Below are 16124 nucleotides of genomic sequence, written 5' to 3'. Positions count from 1 at the left end.
CTGGTATATCATTTAGAACTCTTTTGCTTGTAAGTGACAAAATAAACAAATGAATTTTTAAAAATCTCAAATTGACTTAAGGATAAAAAGGAATTTACTGAATCACATAACTGAAAAGTCCAGGAACTCTAAGATGTCATTAGGAACCAGTCTCTCTCCATCTCTCTATTCTGCTTTCCATCACATTGGCTTCATTCTCAGGCTCTACAAATCAAGATATGCATGATGGCTGCCAGCATTGCCAGGCCGACATCCTTAAAGGCTAATTCCCCTTTGAAAAGAGAGCTTCTCTTCTTGATAGGTCAAATAAAAATTCTGAGTCTCTCATTGGCTTGAATTGGACTCTGTGTCCATCCCTGAACCTGCCTCTGTGGCCACAGGGGGAAACTTCTCTTGTTGGCCAGGTTTGAGTCACATGCCCAGCCCTGGATCTTGGGATGATATCAATACCACTCAACCTGCCTGGAATGAAAATCAGGGAGAGGTGATCCTCCTGAGGAAAACTGAAGTGTTGTTACCAAAGAAGGGTGTGCGGATGGGAAGTGGAAGATAGAACAGATGTCCACTACATTTCGTCAGTGTCCTGTCAAATCGTACACCTACTTATGGTTGTATCTGAACTTTTAGACTAAAATATTTTCAAAATTTTAACATTAAGATCTCCAAAGAACAGTCCTTTCACTCTACTCTGGCATTTTGTCAACACCTTTTGCTTGGAAGAAAAGGAAGGTGGAAAGAGAGAGAAAGAAACCGTCTTGATTTATTCTACTTTGTCTTTACCAAAGAGAATTCCAAAATTTAAATCTGCATTCAGAGTCTGGCTTCCACCAAACATTTTCTTCCCAGAATAGAATGATATAACCTTCATAAAACAGTTAACTTGAATCATAAAAGTATCTGACTTCCATCAGAACAAACATGTTCACAAATGAGATGCAGGAGGAGGGTCACATCCTTTCCCTCCTCTCCAATCCTCTGGCTGATGATATCATCTTGTATATAGAATATCCTAACCTCCTAGAGAAATAGAAATAAAAACCAAAATAAACAAACGGGACCTAATGAAACGTAAAAGCTTTTGCACAGCAAAGGAAACCATAAACAAAACAAAAGGACAACCCTCAGAATGGGAGAAAATAGTTGCAAATGAAGCAACTGACAAAGGATTAATCTCCAAAATATACAAGCAGCTCATGCAGCTCAATATCAAAAGAACAAACAACCCAATCAAAAAAATGGGCAGAAGACCTAAGTAGACATTTCTCCCAAGAAGATATACAGATTGCCAACAACCACATGAAAGGATGCTCAACATCATTAACCATTACAGAAATGCAAGTCAAAAGTACAATGAGATATCATCTCACACCGGTCAGAATGGCCATCATCAAAAAATCTACAAACAATAATTGCTGGAGAGGGTGTAGAGAAAGGGAACTCTCTTGCACTGTTAGTGGGAATGTAAATTGATACAGTCACTATGGAGAACAATATGGAGGTTCCTTAAAAAACTAAAAATAGAACTACCATATGACCCAGCAATCCCACTACTGGGCATATACCCTGAGAAAACCATAATTCAAAAAGAGTCATGTACCACAATGTTCATTGCAGCTCTATTTACAATAGCCAGGACATGGAAGCAACCTAAGTGTCCATCATCGGATGAATGGATAAAGAAGATGTGGCACATATATACAATGGAATATTACTCAGCCATAAAAAGAAATGAAATTGAGTTATTTGTAGTGAGGTGGATGGATCTAGAGTCTGTCATACAGAGTGAAGTAAGTCAGAAAGAGAAAAACAAATACCATATGCTAACACGTATATATGGAATCTAAAATAAAAAGTTCTGAAGAACCTAGGGGCAGGACAGGAATAAAGACACAGACATAGAGAATGGACTTGAGGACACGGAGAGGGGGAAGGGTAAGCTGGGATGAAGTGAGAGAGTAGCACTGACATATATACACTACCAAATGTAAAATAAATAGCTACTGGGAAGCAGCTGCATTGCACAGGGAGATCAGCTCAGTGCTGTGTGATCACCTAGAGGGGTGGGATAGAGAGGGTGGGAGGGAGACACAAGAGGGAGGGGATGTGGGGATATATGTATACGTATAGCTGATTCACTTTGTTATACAGCAGAAACTAACACAACATTGTAAAGCAATTATACTCCAATAAAGATGTTTTTTAAAAAAGACTATTACAGCTAAAGAACAAGTTCACTAAGGTCTCAAGATAAAACATCAGTATAAAAAAATCAGTTGTGGGACTTCCCTGGTGGCACAGTGGTTAAGAATCTGCCTGCCAATGCAGGGGACACGGGTTCGATCCCTGGTCTGGGAAAATCCCACATGCCACAGAGCAACTAAGCCCATGTGCCACAACTACTGAGCCTGTGCTTTAGAGCCCATGAGCCACAACTACTGAGCCCTCGTGCCACAACTACTGAATCCCGCATGCCTAGAGCCCGTGCTCTGCAACAAGACAAGCCACCACAATGAGAAGCCCGTGCACCACAATGAAGAGTAGCCCCCACTAGCCACAACTAGAGAATGCCTGCACACAGCAACAAAGACACAATGCAGCCAAAAATAAATAAATAAATTTATTTTAAAATAATAATAATATAAATTTTTTTAAATTTAAAAATAAAAAATCAGTTGTCTTTGTCTTTCTCTACACTAGCAGTGAACAATTCAAAATGAAATTAACAAAATAATTCCATTTACGATAGAATAAAAGAACAAAATACTTAGAAAAAGATTAACAAAAGACGTGTAAGACTTGTACACTGAAAATTACATAATATTGTTGAAATAAATTAAAGAACTAAAAAAATGGAAAAACACTGGTGTTCATGGATTAGAAAATTAATAGTGCTAAAATGGTCATACACCCCAAATTGATCTACATATTCAATACAAACCTTTCAAAATTCCAACTTCCTTTTTTCTTCAGAAATTAACAAGGTGATCCTAAAATTCATACGGAAATGTAAGGAGCCCAGAAAAACCAAAGTAATCTTGAAAAAGAAAAATCTGGAAGACTCATACATCCCAATTTCAAAACTTACTCCAAAGCTAGAGTAATTGTCATAAGGATAGGCATATAGATCACTGGGATAGAATTGAGAGTCCAGAAATAAACCCACACATCTATGGCCAATCGATTTTTCAAAATGGTGCTACATCCATTCAATAGTCAAATAATAGTCTCCTCAACAAATGGTGCTGGGACAATATACATGCAAAAGAATGAATTTGGATCTTTACCTCACACCATATATAGAATGTGGCCCTAAATGGATCAAAGATATAAATGTAAGAGCTAAAACTATAAAACTCTTAGAAGAAAACCTAGACTTAAATCTTTGTGACCTTGGATTAAACAATGGTTTCTTAAATATAATGCCAAAAGCACAAGTGACAAAAGAAAAATAGATAAATTTGACTTCATCAAAATTAAAAACTTTCGTGCTTCAAAGGACACTATCAAGAAAGTGAATAGGAGAATATATTTCACAGAATATATTTCACTGAATAGGAGAAAATATTTGTAAATTACATATCTGATAAGGTAGGGGTCCGCAACCTCCAGGCTGTGGACCGGTACCAGTCCTTGGCCTGTTAGGAACTGGGCTGCACAGCAGGAGGTGAGCAGTGGGCGAGTGAGCAAAGCTTCATCTGCTGCTCCCCATCGCTTGCATTATTATCTGAACGATCGCCCCACCCCTGCTTCCACCCGTGGTCCGTGGAAAAACTGTCTTCCAAGAAACCAGTCCCTGGTGCCAAAAAGGTTGGGGACCGCTGTGATAAGGGACTAGTATCCAGAATATATAAAAAACTCTTACAACGCAACAGTAAAAAGACAACCCAATTTAAAATGTGCAAAGAATCTAAATAGATATTTCTCCAAAGGAGGTATACAAATGGCTAAAAAGCATATGAAAAGATGTTAAATATCATTAGTCATTAGGGAAATGCAAATCAAAACTACTATGAGATACCATTTCACATCCACTACAATGGTTATAATAATTTTTCTTTAAAAAAGAACAGTAAGAAGTGTTGAGGATATGGAGAAGTTAGAATCTTCATACACTGTTGGAGAGACTATAAAATGGTGAAGCCACTTTGGAAAAACAGTTTGGCAATTCTTCAAAAGGTTAAACATAGAGTTTACCAAATGACCCAGCAATTCCACTCCTAAATATACATGAGAGATAATTAAAAACATGTCCACTCAAAAACATGTACACAAATGTTCATAGCAGCATTATTCATAATAACCCCAAAATGGGAAGAACCCAAATGTCCACCAACTGATGAATGGATAAACAAAGTGTGACATATCCATACAATGGAATATTATTCAGCCATAAAAGGAATGAAATACTGATCCATGCTACAGCATGGATGAATCTCAAAACATTATGTTAAGTGAAAGGAGCCAAACACAAAAGGCCACATGTATGATTCCATTTGTATGACATGTCCAGAATAGGCAAATCCATAAAGACATAAAATAGATCCGTGGTTGCCAGGGGCTGGAAGGAGGGGGAATGGACAGTGACTGTTAATGGGCATGAGAATATCTATCTATCTGTCCGTCTATCCATCTATATAGAGAGAGAGGGAGAGAAATTTCTGGGTCATATGGTAATTTTATGTTTAACTCTGAGGAACTGCCAGACTGTTTTCCAAAGCAGCTGCACCATTTTACAGTCCCACCAGCAATGTATGAGGGTTCCAATTTCTTTACACCCTTGGTAACACTTTTACTGTCTATTTTTTTTTATTAGAGCCATCCCACTGGGAGTACAGTGGCATCTCATTGTGGTTTTGATTTGCATTTCCCTGATGACTAATGACATAGAGCATTTTTTTTTCTTGTGCTCATTGGCCATTTGTATATTTTCTTTGGAGAGATGTCTATTTAGATTCTGTGCTCATTTTTAGTTTGGTTGTCTTTTTACTCTTGATTTCTTAGAGTTATTCATATATTCTGGATACTCGACCTTTATCAAATATAAGATTTGCAAAAATTTTCTCCCATTTTACGGGCTGTCTTTTCAATTTCTTGATAGAATCCTTCGAAGTACAAAAGTTTTAAATTTTGATAAAGTCCAATTTATCTATTTTTTCTTTTGTTGCCTGTGTTTTTGGTGTCATATCTAAGAAACTCTTTCCTAACTGAAGGTCATGAAAATTTACTCCTATATTTTCTAAGCATTTTATAGCTCTAGCTTTTACATTTAGATCTATGACCATTTTGAGTTACCACACTCTTAATCACTATAGCTTTGTAGCAAGTTGTGAACTCGGGAAGTGTAAGTCTTCCAACTTTGTTCTTCTTTTTAAAGATTTTTTTTGGCTTTTCTGCATCCTTTTAATTTCCATATAAATTTTTTGATCTGCCTGTCAATTTCTGCAAGAAAGGTTATATTTCAATGGTTGCTTTAGAGTTTATACCAGGTTTTCTTAATCTCAGCATTGTTAACTTTTTGGGCCAGGTTATTCTTTGTTTTGGGGACTGTCCTGTGCATTTTGGAATGTTTGGCAGCATCTCTGGCCTCTATCTAATATATATCAGTAGTACCCACTTCAGTCTGGGAAACCAAAAATGTCTCCAGACATTCCTAAATGTCTTCCAGGGGTCAAAATCACCCCTGATTGAGAACCACTGGTTTAGGGTATATATCTTTAACATCACAATCCACCTTCAAGTTATATTATACTACTTCACATATTGTATGTGAACCGTACCATAGTATACTTCCATTTCTCCCCTTTGGGCCTTTCTGCTATTGTTATCATACATTTTACTTATTCATATATCATAAGCCCCACAACACATTGCTATTATTTTTATTTAAACAGTAAACTATTTTTAAAGATTTAAATAATAAGAAAAAATTCTTAATATTTAATTATGTAGTTACCATTTCCAATTCTCTTTATTCCTTTGAGTAGAACCAGATTTCCATTTTCATGCTGCTTGAAGGATGTTCTTTAATGTGTTTTATAGTGCAGAACTGCTGGTGATGGTTTGTTTCAGCTTTTGTATGCCTGAAAGTCTTTATTCTTGCCTTTGTTTTTGAAAAATATTTTGATGAATATAGAATTCTTGATTAAGCGTGCTCGCTTTCACTTTAAAGATGTTGCTTCACTGTCTTCTGGCTTGTTTCTTTTATAAATTTATTATTTATTTATTTATTTATTTTTGGCTGCGTTGGGTCTACGTTGCTGCACACGGGCTTTCTCTAGTTGCAGCAAGTGGGAGCTACTCTTCTTTGCAGTGCGCGGGCTTCCCATTGCGGTGGCTTATCTTGTGGAGCACGGGCTTCAGCAAGGGCTTCAGTAGTTGTGGCTCATGGGCTCTAGAGCGCAAGTTCAATAGTTGTGGTGCATGGGTTTAGTTTCTCCACGGCATGTGGGATCTTCCCAGACCAGGGCTTGAACTCATGACCCTACATTGGCAGGTGGATTCTTAACCACTGCACCACCAGAGAAGTCCTTGGCTTGTTTCTCCAAGAAATCTGATGTCAACCTTTGTACATAACGTATTTTTTCCCCTGCTGTTTGTGAGATTTTCTCTGTATCACCATTTTTAAGCAACTTGATATTATGTGCTTGGCATAGTTTCCATGTGCCTTGTGCTGGGAGTTCATTGATATTCTTGGATCTGTAAGCTTATAGTTTTCATTAAATTTTGAAGTAACTCAGCCATTATTCCTTCAAATATTTTTTCAGCTACCACTCCCAGCCCATCCTCTCCTTCAGGGACTCCAAATACACCATATATTGGGTCACTTAAAATTTTCCCACAACTTGGCGCAGTGGTTAAGAATCCACCTGTCAATGCAGGGGACATGGGTTCGAGCCCTGGTCCAGGAAGATCCCACATGCCACAGAGCAACTAAGCCCACGAACCACAACTACTGAGTCTGTGTTCTAGAGCTCACGAGCCACAACTACTGAGCCCATGTGCCATAACTACTGAAGCCCACACACCTAGAGCCTGTGCTCCACAACAAGAGAAGCCAATGCAGTGAGAAGCATGCACACCAACACGAAGAGCAGCTCCCACTCGCTGCAACTAGAGCAAGCCCTCATGCAGCAACAAAGACCCAATGCAGCCAAAAATAAATAAAATAAATAAATTTATTTTTAAAAATATGGACTGAAAAAAAAATTTCCCACAACTCACTGATACTCTGATCTTTTTTTCAGTCTTTTTCTATCCATGTTTAATTTTGAATATTTTCTATTTTCATATCTTCACTAATATTTTCCATTACAACTGGTAACCTATAGTTAAGCTAATACAGTGCTTATTTCATCTCAGATATTGTAGTTTTCATTTCTACAAGTCTGATTTGGGTTCTTTTTATATCTTCCATGTCTCTCTTTTTATGTTCATAAGATTTCTTTATAATCCTTTTAATGTCTGCATGAATCCATAGTATAGTGATGCCCTTTCTCTCATTCCTGATATTAGTAACTTGTGTCTTATTGCTTTTTTTTCCCCTAGAATCTGGCTGGAGGTTTATCAATTTCATTGATTTCCTTAAATACTAGCTTTTAATTTCATTGATTTTCTTCTATTGTTTTACTGTTTTCTACTTCATTGATTTCTGTTCTGATTTGTATTGGGTTTTTTTTTCTTATTATTTTGGGTTTAATTTGCTCTTATGTTTTTCGTTTCTTAAAGTGGAAGCTTAGATCACTGAATTGGGAACTTTATTCTTTTCTCATGTAAGTGCTTAGTTCTATGAATGTCCAAGGATATTTAGATTTAAACATGTCATGTTTACATTTCCCTCTAAGTAAGTTATGCTTTAGCCACACCTCAAAAATTCTAATATATTGTGCTTTTATTTTCATTCCCTTCAAAACACTTTCTAATTTCCCTTTTGATATCTTCCTGGCTCATGAATTATTTAGAAGTGTATTATTGAGTTTCCAGATACTCAGGGATTTCCAGATATCTTACTGTGATTTCTAATTTAATTCCACTGTGGTGAGACAACATACTTTATATTATTTAAATAATTTATATTATAAGTATTAATAAAAGTCTGTTGAATAAATTAATTTCAATTAAATATACCTGACAAAAAAACCTGCAAATAAATAAATAAATAATTTAAAATATATTAAGACTTGTTTTATAACTCAGAATATTGTCTATCCTGGCAAATGATCACTTGAAATATGTATTTGGATGTTTGTGGGTGTAGTGTTCTATGAATATCAATTAAGTCAAATTGATGAATCATATTTTTCACATCTATATGTTTACTGATTTTCTAATTGTTTAATAATTGTTCAATTATTATGAGAGTGGTGTTGAAATCTCTGACAATAATTTGTTTGGATTTGTCTATTTTTCCTTTCAGTTCTAAGTTTTTGCTTCATGTATTTTGAACCTCTGATGTTAGTTACATAAAGATATAGGATTGCTATGTCTTTTTTTTCCCTTTTATTTTACTTTATTTTTTATTGAAGTGTAGCTGCTTTATAATATTGTGTTAGTTTCAGGTGTAGAGAGGATTGTTATGTTTTTTTGATGAATTGATCCCTTTATCATTATGAAATGACTTTGTTTTTCCCTGGTAATATTATTTACTCTGCTATCTACTCTGCTTAAAATTAATGCAGCCATTTCAGCTTTATTTGATTAGTGTTAGCATGGTGTAATTTTTTCCTATTCTTATACTTTAGCCTATTCGTGTCTTTATATTTCAGGGGGTTTATTGTAGACCACACATAGTTGGGTCTTTCATATTTTTCATCCTGACAATCTCTACCATTTAATTGAGTTGTTTAGACCATTTATATACAATGTGATTATTGATTTGGTTGTATTTAAATCTACCATCTTGCTATTTGTTTTCTGTTGGTCCCATCTGTTCATTGTTCCCCCTTTCTTCTTTTTCTGTCTTCTATTGGAATTAATTGAGTTTTTAAAATGATTGTACCTTATTCTGTCTTCTATTGGAATTAACTGAGTTTTTAAAATGATTCTACTTTATTGACTTATTAGCTATATTGCTTCATTTATTTCTTGAGTGTGTGTGTGTGTGTGTGTGTGTGTGTGTGTGTTTTAGACATTGCTTTAGGGTTTCATAGTAGATATCTTTAACTTATCACTGTCTACCTTCAAGTCATATTACACCACTTCATGTATAGTATAGGAACTTTACAACAATTAACTTCCATTTCATCTTTGTCTTATCATACATTTTTCTTCTATGTATGTTATAAACACCACACTTCATTGTTATTATGTTTGCTTTAACCCTTATCATTTTTCTGTTCTTAACATGACTTTTAATAGCTAAATAGTATTAGGTACTATCCAGAGTATGGATGCATCAAAATTTATTTAATCAATTCCAAATTATGCATTAAAGTTATCTGTTTTTTCCTTGATATTAAAAATTATATAGCAATGAAAATTCATGTACTGAAATCTCTTTGCACACTTCTGATTATTTCTTTAGGACAGTTTTTTGTGGCAAAAAAATACACACAACATAAAATTTACCATCTTAACCATTTTTAAGTGTATAGTTCAGTACCGTTCAGTAAATTCACATTCTTGTGAAACAGATCTCCAAAACTATTTCATCTTACAAATATGAAACTTTGTGCCCATGAAACAACTCTTCTTTTCCCATTTCCCCCAGCCTCTGGTAACAACCATTGTACTTTCTGTTTCTATGAATTTAGATATCTTATATAAGTGAAATCATACAGTATTTGTCTTCATGTGGCTGGCTTATTTCACTTAGCATAATGCCCTCAAGGTTCATCCGCATTGTAGCATGTGACAGAATTTCCTTCCTTTTTAAGGCTGAAAAATATTCCATTGTATGTATATTCCACATTTTGTTTACCCATTCATAAGCTGATGAACTGTTGGGTTGTTTCCACCTCTTGGCCATTATGAATAATGCTACTATGAACATGGATGAACAAATATCTTTTTGAGGCCCTGCTTTCAATTTTTCAGGGTACATACCCAGAAGTGAGATTGTTGGATAATATGGTAGTTCTATTTTTAATTTTTTAAGGAACCTCCATATTGCTTTTCATAGCAGTTGCACCATTTTACAATCCCACCAACAGTGCACAAGGGTTCCAATTTCTCCACATCCTTGTCATCACTTGTTATTTTCTGTTTTGTGATAGTAGCCATGCTAATGAGAGTGAGGAAGCTCATAGATCTGTGCTTCATTAGGGTTGATGTCTAGAATTTTATTTTGTTCCTTTGATTGGGCCATGTTTCCCTGTTTCTCTGTATACCTTGTAATTTTTTGCTGGGCTTTGGGCATTTGAAAAACAACCACTTCTCCCTATCTTTAAGTGCTAGCTTCTTGCAAGGGAAGACCTTCACCAAGCATCCCTGCTGGAGGTTCTAGGACCTCTCAAAGCTTTTCTGATCTCTTGCTCCCCCCCGTGTCTCCTTGCAGAACTACAGCCCTAATATGCTGTTCTCTATTCTCAGAAGCTTCCAAACTCTGGTGCTGGTCCCATTAGTGTTCTGAGTCAGGAAAGAGAGAAACTAGTCCCTCTGGCAGTCCCAGACAAGTCAGAATGTTGGACATATGGTCCATTTTTATTCCTGCTGGAGGCAGGAGCTCCAATATGGAGGGTTTCCTCCTGATTACTCTGTACTATGCAGAACAGGAGGAGTGACATGAATGAGTAAACAAAAATGCCACGAATTTTCCTACTCTTTCACTGGAATCCCTCTTGGTTTTATAAGGGCCTAGTAGCTTCTCAACTGGTATCTAGAGTTCTCACAGAGGTATTCTGGTCTGTGTGCTATTGTTAACGCACTGTCTCTGTGGGGAAAAGAGGGTCTGTGGCTTCCTTGTCCACCATCCTGTTCCCTTTGCCAATTTTTTTAAGTGTGAGTCCCCCTTCTGCCTCAGACCTTCAGTTCCCCTTTGCAGAGACAATCACTGTGGTGGGGTTTTTTAAATATTTATTTATTTATATGGCTGCAGTGGGTCTTAGTTGCGGCATGTGGGAGCTTTAGCTGTGGCATGTGGGATCTTCAGTTGTGGCATGCGAACTCTTAGTTGCAGCATGTGGGATCTAGTCCCCTGACCAGGGATCAAACCTGGGCCCCCTGCACTGGGAGCATGGAGGCTTAGCCACTGGACCACCAGGGAGGTCCCCTTGTTCCCTTTTGCCCATTTTTTAAAAACAACTTTATTGGAGTATAATTGCTTTACAATGGTGTGTTAGTTTCTGCTGTATAACAAAGTGAATCAGTTATACATATACATATGTCCCCATATCTCTTCCCTCTTGCATCTCTCTCCCTAGCACCCTCCCTATCCCACCCCTCTAGGTGGTCACAAAGCACCGAGCTGATCTCTCTGTGCTATGCAGCTGCTTCCCACTAGCTATCTAGTCTACGTTTGGTAATGTATATATGTCCATGCCACTCTCTCACTTTGTCACATTTTACCCTTCCCCCTCCCCGTATCCTCAAGTCCATTCTCTAGTAGGTATGCATCTTTATTCCTGTCTTGCCCCTAGGTTCTTCATGACCATTTTTTAAAATTCCATATATATGTGTCAGCATATGGTATTTGTTTTTCTCCTTCTGACTTCACTCTGTATGACAGTCTCTAGGTCCATCTACCTCACGACAAATAACTCAGTTTCATTCCTTTTTATGGCTACGTAATATTCCATTGTATATATGTGCCACATCTTCTTTATCTATTCATCTGTTGATGAACACTTAGGTTGCTTCCATGTCCTGGCTACTGTAAATAGAGCTGCAATGAACATTGTGGTACATGACTCTTTTTGAATTATGGTTTTCTCAGGGTATATGCCCAGTAGTGGGATTGCTGGGTCGTACGGTAGTTCTATTTTTACTTTTTTAAGGAATCTCCATACTGTTCTCCATAGTGGCTGTATCAATTTACATTCCCACCAACAGTGCAAGAGGGTTCTCTTTTCTCCACACCCTCTCCAGCAAATACTGTTTGTAGATTCTTTGATGATGGCCATTCTGACCGGTGTGAGATGACATCTCATTGTACTTTTGACTTGCATTTCTCTAATGATTAATGATGTTGAGCATTCTTTCATGTGTTTGTTGGCAATCTGTATATCTTCTTTGGAGAAATGTCTATTTAGGTCTTCTGCCCATTTGTGGATCCGGTTGTTTGTTTTTTTAATATAGAGCTGCATGAGCTGCTTGTAAATTTTGGAGGTAAATCCTTTGTCAGTCGCTTCATTTGCAAATATTTTCTCCCATTCTGAGAGTTGTCTTCTCATCTTGTTTATGGTTTCCTTTGCTGTGCAAAAGCTTTGAAGTTTCATTTGGTCCCATTTGTTTATTTTGGTTTTTATTTCCATTTCTCTAGGAGGTGGGTCAAAAAGGATCTTGCTGTGATTTATATCATAGAGTGTTCTGCCTATGTTTTCGTCTAAGAGTTTGATGGTGTCTGGCCTTACATTTAGGTCTTTAATCCATTTTGAGTTTATTTTTGTGTATGGTGTTAGGGATTGTTCTCATTTCATTCTTTTTATATGTAGCTGTCCAATTTTCCCAGAACCACTTATTGAAGAGGCTGTCTTTTCTCCACTGTATATTCTTGCCTCCTTTATCAAAGATAAGGTGACCATATGTGTGTGGGTTTATCTCTGGGCTTTCTATCCTGTTCCATTGATCTATATTTCTGTTTTTGTGCCAGTACCATACTGTCTTGATTACTGTAGCTTTGTAGTATAGTCTGAAGTCAGGGAGCCTGATTCCTCCAGCTCTGTTTTTCTTTCTCAAGATTGCTTTGGCTCTTTGGGATCTTTTGTGTTTCCATACAAATTGTGAAACTTTTTGTTCTAGTTTTGTGAAAAATGCCAGTGGTAGTTTGATAGGGATTGCATTGAATCTGTAGATTGCTTTGGGTGGTAGAGTCATTTTCACAATGTTGATTCTTCCAATCCAAGAACATGGTATATTTCTCCATCTATTTGTATCATCTTTAATTTCTTTCATCAGTGTCTTATAATTTTCTGCAGACAGGTCTTTTGTCTCCTTAGGTAGGTTTATTCCTAGATATTTTATTCTTTTTGTTGCAATAGTAAATGAGAGTGTTTTCTTAATTTCACTTTCAGATTTTTCATCATTAGTGTATAGGAATGCAAGAGATTTCTGTGCATTAATTTTGTATCCTGCTCCTTTACCAAATTCATTGATTAGCTCTAGTAGTTTTCTGGTAGCATCTTTAGGATTCTCTATGAGGAATATCATGTTATCTGCAAACAGTGACAGCTTTACTTCTTTTCCAATTTGGATTCCTTTTATTTCTTTTTCTTCTCTGATTGCTGTGGCTAAAACTTCCAAAACTATGTTGAATAAGAGTGGTGAGAGCTCCCTCCTGGCTAGCTGTGGTGCACTAGCCCCCTTCAGGCTGTGTTCACGCCACCAACCCCAGTCCTCTCCCTGGGATCTGAGCTCAGAAGCCTGAGCCTCAGCTCCCAGCCCCACGCCCGTCCCGGTGGGTCAGCAGACAAGCCTCTCCAGCTGGTGAGTGCTGGTCAGCACCCATCCTCTGTGCAGGAATCTCTCCACTTTGCCCTCCGCACCCCTGTCACTGCGCTCTCCTCCATGGCTCCGAAGCTTCCCCCCTCCGCCACCCGCAGTCTCTACCCGCGAAGGGGCTTCCTAGTGTGTGGAAACCTTTCCTCCTTCACAGCTCCCTCCCACTGGTTCAGGTCCCGTCCCTATTCTTTTGTCTCTGTTTATTCTTTTTTCTTTTGCCCTACCCAGGTATGTGGGGAGTTTCTTGCCTTTGGGGAGGTCTGAGGTCTTCTGCCAGTGTTCAGTAGGTGTTCTTTAGGAGTTGTTCCACACGTAGATGTATTTCTGATGTATTTGTGGGGAGGAAGGTGATCTCCACGTCTTACTCTTCTGCCTTCTTGAAGCTCCCTCCTTCTGCCCATTTTTTAATCAGGTTTTTTTAAATCATTCAGTTGTAGGAGTTCATTATATCCTCTACATATTAATCCCTTATCAGATACATGATTTACAAATATTTCTCCCTTTCCATGGGGATTCCTTTTCAATCTGTTTTGTGTCCTTTCATGCACAGAAGTTTTAAATTTTGATTTAAAATCAAATAATATAATATAATATAGTGTAATATATATATTTTAAAAATTTTGTTGCCTTCAGTTTTGGTGTCAGATCCTAGAAATCATTGCTAAATCCATTCTTTTACTTTTAAACTATTTGTGTTTTTATATTTAAAGTGTGTTTCTTGTAGGCAACTTAGAGCTGGGCCTTGGTTTTAAATGCACTCTGAGAATCTCTGACTTATTGGGGTGCAACCTCAATGGTGTATTTGCCCCTTTTTTCTCCTTTTTTAAATTAATTCCATGTTGTTTATGGTTTCACTTTTTTACTTTTGTTGCTTTTATTAGCATTAGCTTTCTTTTGTTATTTTAAGGTTGCTTTAGAGTTTACAGTATACATTTTTAAGTTATCACAGTCTACCTTAATGTGATATTATACCATTTCACATATTATATGAGAACCTTACAATAGTACATTTCCATTTCGTCTCTCCTAGCCTTTATGTTATTTTTGTCATGCGTTTTATTTTACATATATTATAAACCCTACACTAGATTGTTAGTATTATTTTAACAATTAAATTTTAGATATTTAAATAATAAAAAATCATATATATGTATATCTCCTTGTTGTAACCATTTCCGGTGCTCTTTATTCCTTTGTATAAATCTATATTTCCATCTATCATTTTCCTTCTGCCTGAAGAAATTCCTTTAACACTTCTTATAGTATGGGTCAGCTAATGATGCATTATTTCAGCTTTTGTATAGCTGAATAAGTATTTCACCTTCTTTCTTGATATTGTTAAAAACAAGACAACAGGTCACAAATGGAGTCACTTATGCTAAGCCCCGCATCACCAAACCGAGACTTAATTAGTTTCAGCTTTCCCAGAAATGGAATCTTAAGCCAGTCAGTCAGGAATTACCTGATCAGCACTAGTGAGGTCATCTTTCTTCCTGATAGACCGCTGCCTTTCCCTAAAGGAAAGTGACCTTGCCACAACCAATTTCCTTGTTCGTGCTCCCTTCTGCTTATAAAAGTCTTTCATTTTGTACAGCTCCTCAGAGCTCCTTTCTATCTACTAGATGGGATGCTGCCCGATTCATGAATCATTGAATAAAGCCAATAAGATCTTTAAATTTTACTCAGTTGAATTTTGTTTTTAACAATATTTTCACTCAGTATAAAATTCTAGGTTGATAATCATTTTTTAATTTCAAGACTTTAAAGGTTTTGCTCCTCTGTCATCTTACATTATTTCTGATATGAGATCTACTATCATCAGTTTATGTAACCTATGTCTTGTTCTGGTTGCTTTTAAGATTTTCTTGGGGAATTCCCTGATGGTCCAGTGGTTAGGACTTGGCACTTTCACTGCCATGGCCCGGGTTCAAACCCTGGTTGAGGAACTAAGATCTCACTTCCCACATGCCACGCAGCACAGCCAATATATATATATATATATATTTTTTTTTTTTCTCCTCACTCATTGTGAGCAACTTAATCATATATGCCTTTAATCATATATGTGAGGTAGAGCAGGTGGAAGTCTTGTGACATTCAGGTAGGGAGAGGAGACCTCATGATGCTCAGCAGAGGAAGGGACGGTAGACCTTGGAGTCTCTAGTTAGCAAAATCTAAAAACTTTATTTGAAAGGACGTGTTGATAACATATATTTCAAAAGAGTCACAATATTTGTCCAATAAAATATTAAAGAACTAAAAACAAAACAGGGACTTTCCTGGTGGTCCAGTGGGTAAGAATCTGTGCTTCCAATGCAGGTGGCCTGGTTCAATCCCTGGTTGGGGAACTAGATCCCACATGCATGCTGCAACTAAAAAAACATGCTGCAATGAAGATCTCGTATACTGCAACTAAGACCCAGTGCAGCCAAAATAAATAAATTAATTATTTAAATTAAAAACAAAACAAAACAAAAAAATCATACATGCCTTGGTGTAGTGTTCTTCAATTTTTTGTGTGTGCTTGAGGT

The 16124-nt window shown here is 36.9% G+C and overlaps 1 non-coding gene across 1 annotated transcript; it reads left to right on the top strand.

Moving 5' to 3' along the window:
- Positions 1–15467: 15467 nt before the first annotated feature.
- Positions 15468–15539, top strand: TRNAE-UUC (transfer RNA glutamic acid (anticodon UUC)). Its single transcript has one exon. It is a non-coding gene; the product is annotated as a tRNA-Glu (tRNA).
- The last annotated feature ends 585 nt before the right edge of the window (positions 15540–16124 follow it).

The sequence above is a fragment of the Kogia breviceps genome, chromosome X (assembly GCF_026419965.1).
Source record: "Kogia breviceps isolate mKogBre1 chromosome X, mKogBre1 haplotype 1, whole genome shotgun sequence".
Taxonomy (NCBI): Eukaryota; Metazoa; Chordata; class Mammalia; order Artiodactyla; family Physeteridae; genus Kogia; species Kogia breviceps.
The sequence above is the reverse complement of the archived record's forward strand: the minus strand, read 5'-3'. Positions and strand labels throughout refer to the sequence as shown.